Here is an 8,264-nt window from a genome sequence, read left to right as displayed (position 1 = left end):
ACCTGCTGCTGCTGCTGCTAAGATCGCTCCCCAGATCCCCCTGCATCACCTGCTCCTGCTGCCTGCAGAATCACCTCCCCGCAGTCACTGCACCACCTGCTGCAGATCGCCCCCCCAGTCACCACCACCACCTGCTGCTGCTGCATGCAGTCGCTCCGGTCACCACCTCCTGCTCCTGCCTGCGATCAGCTCTCCACAGTCACCACCACCACCTGCTGCTGCTGCGCAGAAGTCGCTCTGCCACGGTCACCACCACCTGCTGTTGCTGCTGCCTGCAGGTCAGTTCACTCTGCAGGCCCGCCACCACCACCACCTGCTGCTGCTGCTGCACCAGTCAACTCCCACAGTCCACCATCACCTGCTCCTGCTGCCTGATCACCTCCCCAGTCACTGCCACCACCTGCTGCCTGCAGTCACCTCCCCAGTCACCACCACCTGCTGCTGCTGCCTGCAAATCACTCCCCAGTCCCACACATGCTGCTCCTGCACAGTGGCTCCCACTGCCACACAGGGTCGCTCTGCAGTCACCACCTGCCTTGCTACACCTACAGAATCGCTCTGCACAGTCCACCACCTGCCGCTGCTCCTGCAGAGATCCGTCCCCACAGCCACCACCACCACCACCAGCTGTTGCTGCTGAGAGATCAGCTCCCCACAGTCCTACCTGCTGTTCATGTGCTTTGGTCTTCACTGCAGGATCACCTCCCCTGGTCCACCTGCCTGCTGCTGACACCATCCCCGCCAGTTCACCACCACCACCTGCTGCTGCTGCGAGAATGCCTCGCATCCACCACCACCTGCTGCTGCTGCCTGCGATCACCTCCTGATCACCAGCTGCTGCTGCTGCATCTGCAGTCGCTTCCCCACGGTCACCACCACCACCTCTGCTGCTGCGCAGGTCATTTCTCCCACGGTCACCACCACCTGCTGCTGCTGCAGATGGGCTCGCCGACCTGCCACCTGCCGCTGCTCCTGCAGGATCGCTTCCCCACGGTCACCACCACCGCCTGCTGCTGCCTGCCTGCGGATCACCTCCTCACGGGCCGCCACCACCACCTGCTGTTGCTGCTGCTGCGCTGCCTGGAATCGAATTCCACACAGACCACCTGCCTGCTGCTTGTCCTGGAATCAGCTCCCGATCACCACCATCCTCTCCTGCTGCACTGCAGATCACCTCCCCCGCATCCCTGCCACCTGCTGCGCCTGCAAATGCTCCCCGCAGCCTCCCACCACCTGCTGCTGCTGCTGCGCTGCGGATGAACTCCCACGGGCCACGGCCTGCTGCTGATGCTGCAGATGGTGAGCCACCGCGCTGCTGCGCAGAATCGCTCTCCCACGGCCACCACCTGCTGCCTGCTCGCCTGCGATCGCTCTCCCCCACAGGCCGCCACCACCACCTGCTGCTGCTGCTGCTTTCAGATCGCGCTTCCCCACGGTCCCACCGCCACCACCGCGCTTGCTGCTGCTGGAATCGCTCCCCCAGGTGCACCACCACCACCTGCTGCTGCTGCGCCTCCGGATCAGCTCTCCCACGGTCCGCCACCACCTGCTGCTGATGCTGCAGCTACGTCCAGCTCGCACCCACTACCACCACCTGCTGCTGCTGGTCGCTCCCCGACCACCACCACCCGTCCTGTTTTCACCTACAGATCCGCTCCCCGCAGTCCACCACCACCTGCTGCTGCTGCTGCTGCCTGCGTCAGCTCTCCGCGTCCACCACCACCCACTGCTGCTGCGCTTCGTCGCTTTCACGCCCTACCGCTCTGTTTGCACCTGCAGAATCAGCTCCCAGGCCACCACCACCACCTGCTGCTGTGTTGCTGCCTGCGAATCGCTCCGCATCGCCACCACACTGCTGCTGCTGCTGCTGCTGCAGAATCGCTCCCCCGCAGTCACCACCCTGCACTTGCTGCTGGCATCCGGAGATCAGCTCCCCGTCCCGCCACCTGCTGCTGCTGCAGATCGCTCCCCCACGGTCACCACCACCACCTGCTGCTGCCGCAAGTCGCTCACGGTCGCCACCACTTCCTGCTGCTGCTGCTGCATCAGAATCAGCTGATCCCCAACACCGCCTGCTGCTGCTGCGCCGCGATCAGCTCCCCACGGTCACCACCGCACTGCTGCCAGAATCATTTCCCCTACGGTCACCACCTGCACCTGCTGCTGCCGCCAGAATCGCTCTACGGTCACCACCCACCTGCTGTGCGCTGCAGATAATCCCTGCGATCCACCTGCGCCGCTGCTGCTGCGCCAGAATCGCTCCACGGTCACCACCACCTGCCTTGCTGCCTGCGATCGGCTCCCCTGCGGTCCACACCACCTGCTCGCTGCCGTCGCCAGATCGGCTCCCCCGGTCACCACCACCGCCTGCTGCTGCTGCACAGATGCTCCCCGGTCACCACCGCCTGCTGCTGCCTGCAGATCAGCTCCCCGCGGTCTCCACCACCTGCTGCGCCTGCAGATCGCTCCCCCACGATCATCCGCCCACCACCTGCTGCTGCTGCACTGCACCTACAGAATCACCTCCCCACAGGCCCACCACCACCACCTGCTGTTTGCTGCTGCTGCACTGGGATCAATTCTGAGCCACCACCACCTGCTGCTGCTGCTGCTGCTGCAGAATCGCTCCCCACAGTCACCACCACCTGCTGCTCTACTTGCAGGATCACTCCCCCTGGTCACTGCCTGCACCTGCTGCCTGCAGGTGCTCCCCCACAGCCTACACCTGCTGCTGCTGTTTGCAGCTGCAAGATCGCTCCCCCACAGGCCCACCCGCAACCACCTGCTGCTGGCGCTGCGGCTGCAGGATCAATTCCCACAGTCCTGCACGCTTTGCTGCTGCTTGCAGGATGTAGCTCCCCACAGGTACCACCACCACCTTCACTGCTGCCTACAGAGATTCCCCCACAGGCCGCCGCCACAACCACCTGCTGCTGCTGCTGCTGCTGCAGAATCCAATTCTCCCACAGTCCCCTGCTCACCCACCTGATGCGCTTTTGCGCTGCTGCTGTTGTGCTGCTGCTGCTGCACGCGTCCAGCTCCCCACAGTCACCACCACCTGCTGCTGCTGCTGCTGCGTGCAAGAATCCTCCCGCATTTCACCACCACCACCTGCTGCTGCTGCACGATCGCTCCCCACGCCCACTACCACCTGCTGCTGCACCGAATCGCTCCCCAGGCCACCACCACCGCGTGCTCTTGCTGCTGCACCTGCAGAATCGCTCCCCGCAGTCCCCACCACCACCTGCTGCTGTTGCTGCTGCCTGCAGAATCGCTCCCGCAGTCCACCACCACCCGCCTGCTGCTAACTTGCGCTGCGAGATCTCAGCTCCCCACGGTCCACCACCACCTGCTGTGCTGCCTGCAAGTCAACTCCCCACAGTCCACCACCACCACCTGCTGCTGCTGCCTGCAGAATGACTCCGCCGGTCCACCACCACCTGCCGCTGCTCTGCAGATCCCCCCGTCACCACCACCACCACCACCACCTGCTGCTGCTGCCTGCCGCAGTCACTCCCCTCAGGCCACCACCACCACCTGCTGTTGCTGCTGCTGCTGCACAGAATCCATTCCCACACAGGCCACCACCACCTGCTGCTGCTGCTGCTCCTGCAGAATCGCTCCCCAGATCACCACCATCACCTTCTCCTGCTGCCTGCAGAATCACCTCCCCCACCAGTCCACTGCACCACCTGCTGCCTGCAGAATTCTCCCCCATGGCCCTCCCACCGCCTGCTGCTGCTGCTGCTGCGGCTGCAGGATGAACTCCCCGGGCCACCTGACCACCTGCTGCTGATGCTGCGGCTGCAGGATCGATTCCCCAGGCCACCACCACGCTGCTGCCTACAGAATCGCTCTCCCACAGGCCCACCACCACCTGCTGCTGCTCGCCTACAGATCGCTCCCCCACGAGCCCGCCACCCACCACCTGCTGCTGCTGCTGCTGCAGAATCGCTCCCCGGTCACCACCACCACGCTGCTGTTGCTGCACCTGCAGAATCGCTCCCCCACGGTGCACCACCACCTGCTGCTGATGCTGCAGCTGCAGAATCAATTCCCCACAGGCCACCACCACTGCTGCGCCACAGAATCGCTCTCGTCACCACCACCACCTGCTGCTGCTGCCCTGCAGATCGCTCCCCGCCCCACTGCACCACCTGCTGCTGCACCGCCAGGAATCAACTCCCCCACAGGCCACCACCGTGCTGTTGCTGCTGCTGCTGCGGATCGCTCCCCACCAGTCCACTACCACCGCGCTGCTGTTGCTGCTGCACCGCATAGATCAGCTCGTCCACCACCACCGCTACTCGCTGCTGCAGAATCGCTCCCCTGATCACCACCACCACCTGCACCTGCAGATCGCTCCCCGCAGTACTACCACCACCTGCTGCTTGCTGCTGCCTGCAGAATCGCTCCCCGAGTCACCACCACCACCTGCTGCTGCTGCTGCAGTCGCTCCCTCGGCCCCACCACCACCTGCTGCTGCTGCTGCATCTCAGAATCGCTCCCCCACGGTCCACCACCACTGCCTGCTGCTGCTGCTGCTGCAGAATCATCCCCACGGTCACCTGCACCACCTGCTGCTGCTGCTGTTGCTGCTGTTGTTGTGGCTGCTGCTGCTGCTGCTGCTACTTTACCTGCAGAGATCGTCCCCCAGTCACCACCACCTGCTGCTGCTGCTGCTGCTGCTGCTGCCTGCAGATCAGGCACCCCCATCCTGCCTGCTGCTGCTGCAAGATCGCTCCCCAGATCCCTGCGTCACCACCTGCTGCTGCTGCACCTGCAGATCAACTCCCCCACGGTCACTACCACCACCTGCTGCTTGCTGCCTGCAGATCGACTCCCACCTGTCCCGGTCACCGCACCTGCTGCTTCAATGCTGCGGCAGATCCAGCTCCCCACGGTCACCACCACCACCTGCTGCTGCTGTCTGCTGCTGCGATCGGCTCCGGCTCACGTCCCCACCACCACCTGTGCTATGCTGCTGCTACAGGATCGCTCCCCAGCCACCACCACCGCCTGCTGCTGCCTGCAGGATCGCTCCCCTACGGTGAGACTCCGCCACGCTGCCGATCACCATTCACTTTCCTGCTCGCTGTGTTGTTGTTGTTGTTGCTGCTGCTGCACCTACAGAATCACCTCCCCCATAATCCCACCACCACCACCTGCTGTTGCTGCTGCACTCTGCAAGTCACTTTCCCCACAGTCACCACCACCACCTGCTGTTGCTGCTGCACCACAGTCTCCTGATCACCACCACCACCTGCTGTGCTGCTGCACATCCCTCTCCCAGTCACCAGCCACCACCTGCTGCTGCACTGTGCCCTCAGAGTCGCCCTCCCTCACCAGTCACCATCACCACCTGCTGCTGCTGCCTGCAGAATCAACTCCCCACAGTCCACCACCATCACCTGCTGCTGCACTGGGAATTACATCCCACAGTCCCACCACCTGCTGCTGGGGCTGTTGTTGCTGCTATTGCTGCTGCACCTACAGGATCAAGTCCCACAGACCACCACCACCACCTGTTGCTGCTAACTTACCTACAGAATCAACTCCCCACAGTCCACCACCACCACCTGCTGCTGCTGCTGCACGTACAGGATCAACTCCCAACAGTCCACTACCACCACCTGCTGCTGCTGCACCTACAGGATCAACTCCCCACAGTCCACCACCACCACCTGCTGCTGCTCTGCTGCTGCACCTACAGGATCAACTCCCCACAGTCCACTACCATCACCTGCTGCTGCTGCAACTACAGGATCAACTCCCCACATTCTACCACCACCACCTGCTGCTGGGCGCTGCTGTTATTGCTGCTACTACTGCTGCTGCACCTACAGGATCAAGTCCCCACAGACCACCACCACCACCTGCTGCTGCTGCTACTTTACCTACAGGATCAACTCCCCACAGTCCACCACCACCTGCTGCTGCTGCACCTGAGATCAACTCCCCAACAGTCCACCACACCACCTGCTGCTGCTGCACCTACAGGATCAACTCCCCACAGTCCACCACCACCACCTGATGCTGCTCCTGCTGCTGCTGCTGCTGCTGCACCCAGGATCAACCACCCCACAGTCCACTCACCACCACCAGCAGCTGCACCTACAGGATCACCTCCCACAGTCCACCACCACCACCTCCTGCTGCTGCTGCTCCTGCTGCTGCTGCTCCTACAGCATCAACTCCACCAGTCCACCACCACCTCACCTGCTGCACCTACAGGATCAACTCCCCACACTCCACCACACCACCACCTCCTGCTGCTGCACCTACAGGATCAACTCCCACAGTCCACAACCACCACCTGCTGAGCTGCACCTACAGGATGAACTCCCCAAGTCCACCACCACCACCTGCTGTTGCTGCTGCACTCACAGGATCACCTCCCCACAGTCCACCAACACCAACTGCTGCTGCCACTGTGCCTACAGGATCACCTCCCACCAGTCCACCACCACCACCACCTGCTGCTGCTGCTTCTGGGCTGTTGCTGCTGCTGCACCTACAGGATCAACTCCCCACAGACCACCACCACCTGCTGCTGCTACTGTTATTGCTGTTGATGCTGCTGCTGCTCTTTTACCTACAGGATCAACTCCCCACAGTCCACCACCACCTGCTGCTGCTGCTGCACCTACAGGATCAACTCCCCAAAGCACTACCACCACCTGCTGCTGCTGCTGTTCTTGTTTTTGTGTTGCTGCACCTACAGGATGAACTCCCCACAGTACACCACCACCAACTGCTGCTGCTGTTGCTGCCCACAGGATCAACTCCCCACACCACCACTACCACCTGCTGCTGCTGCTGCTGCTGCTGGGCTGCTGTTGTTGTTGCTACTGCTGCTGCACCTACAGGATCAACTCCCCACAGCCACCACCACCAGCTGCTGCTGCTGCTGCTGGGCTGTTGTTGTTGTTGCTGCTGCTGCTGCTGCACCTACAGGATCAGTTCTCCCACAGTCCACTATCACCACCTGCTGCTGTTGCTACTGCCGCTGCTGTTACTGCTGCTGCTGCACCTACAGTATCAACTCCCCCCACAGTCCACCACCACCACTTACTGCTGTTGCTGCACCTACAGGATCAACTCCCCCCACAGTGCACCACCACCACTTGCTGCTGCACCTACAGAATCAACTCTCCCACAGTCCACCACAACCACCTGCTGCTGATGCTGCAGCTACAGGATCAATTCCCCCACAGGCCACCACCACCACTTGCTGCTGCACCTACAGAATCAACTCTCCCACAGTCCACCACCACCACCTGCTGCTGCTGCACCTACACGATCAACTCCCCCACGCCCACTACCACCACCTGCTGCTGCACCTACAGGATCAACTCCCCCACAGGCCACCACCACCACGTGCTGTTGCTGCTGCACCTACAGGATCAACTCCCCCGCAGTCCACCACCTGCTGTTGCCACTGCACCTGCAGAGATCAGCACTCCCCCGCAGTCCACCACCACCACCTGCTGCTGCTGCTGCCTACTGGATCAACTCCCCACAGTCCACCACCACCACCTGCTGCTGCTGCCTGCAGGATAGCTCCCCACGGTCACCTGCCACCTGCTGCTGCTGCCTGCACCGCCACTGGATCAACTCCCCCACAGTCCACCACCACCACTTGCTGCTGCTGCACCTACAGGATCAACTCCCCCACAGTCCACCACCACCACCTGCTGCTGCTGCACCTACAGGATCAACTCCCCTACGGTCCACCACCACCACCTGCTGCTGCTGCATCTACAGGATCAACTCCCCCACAGTCCACCAACACCACCTGCTGCTGCTGCTGCACCTACAGGATCAACTCCCCCACAGTCCACCACCACCACCTGCTGCTGCTGCTGCACCTACAGGATCAACTCCCCCACAGTCCACCACCACCACCTGCTGCACCTATAGGATCAACTCGCCCACAGTCCATCACCACCACCTGCTGCTGCTGCTGCACCTACAGGATCAACTCCCCCACAGTCCACCACCACCCCCCTGCTGTTGCTGCTGCACCCACAGGATCATCTCCCCACAGTCCACCACCACCTGCTGCTGCTGCTGCCTGGGATCATCTCCCCACAGTCCACCACCACCTGCTGCTGCCACTGTGCCTACAGGATCACCTCCTCACCAAGTCCACCATCACCACCTGCGCCTGCACCTTGCCACAGGATCAACTCCCCACAGTCCACCACCATCACCTGCTGCTGCTGCGCCACAGGATCACCTCCCCACAGTCCACCACCACC

This window comes from Homarus americanus, unplaced genomic scaffold (assembly GCF_018991925.1).
Source record: "Homarus americanus isolate GMGI-L3 unplaced genomic scaffold, GMGI_Hamer_2.0 scaffold11232, whole genome shotgun sequence".
Classification (NCBI taxonomy): Eukaryota; Metazoa; Arthropoda; class Malacostraca; order Decapoda; family Nephropidae; genus Homarus; species Homarus americanus.
This window is presented reverse-complemented; position numbering follows the sequence as displayed.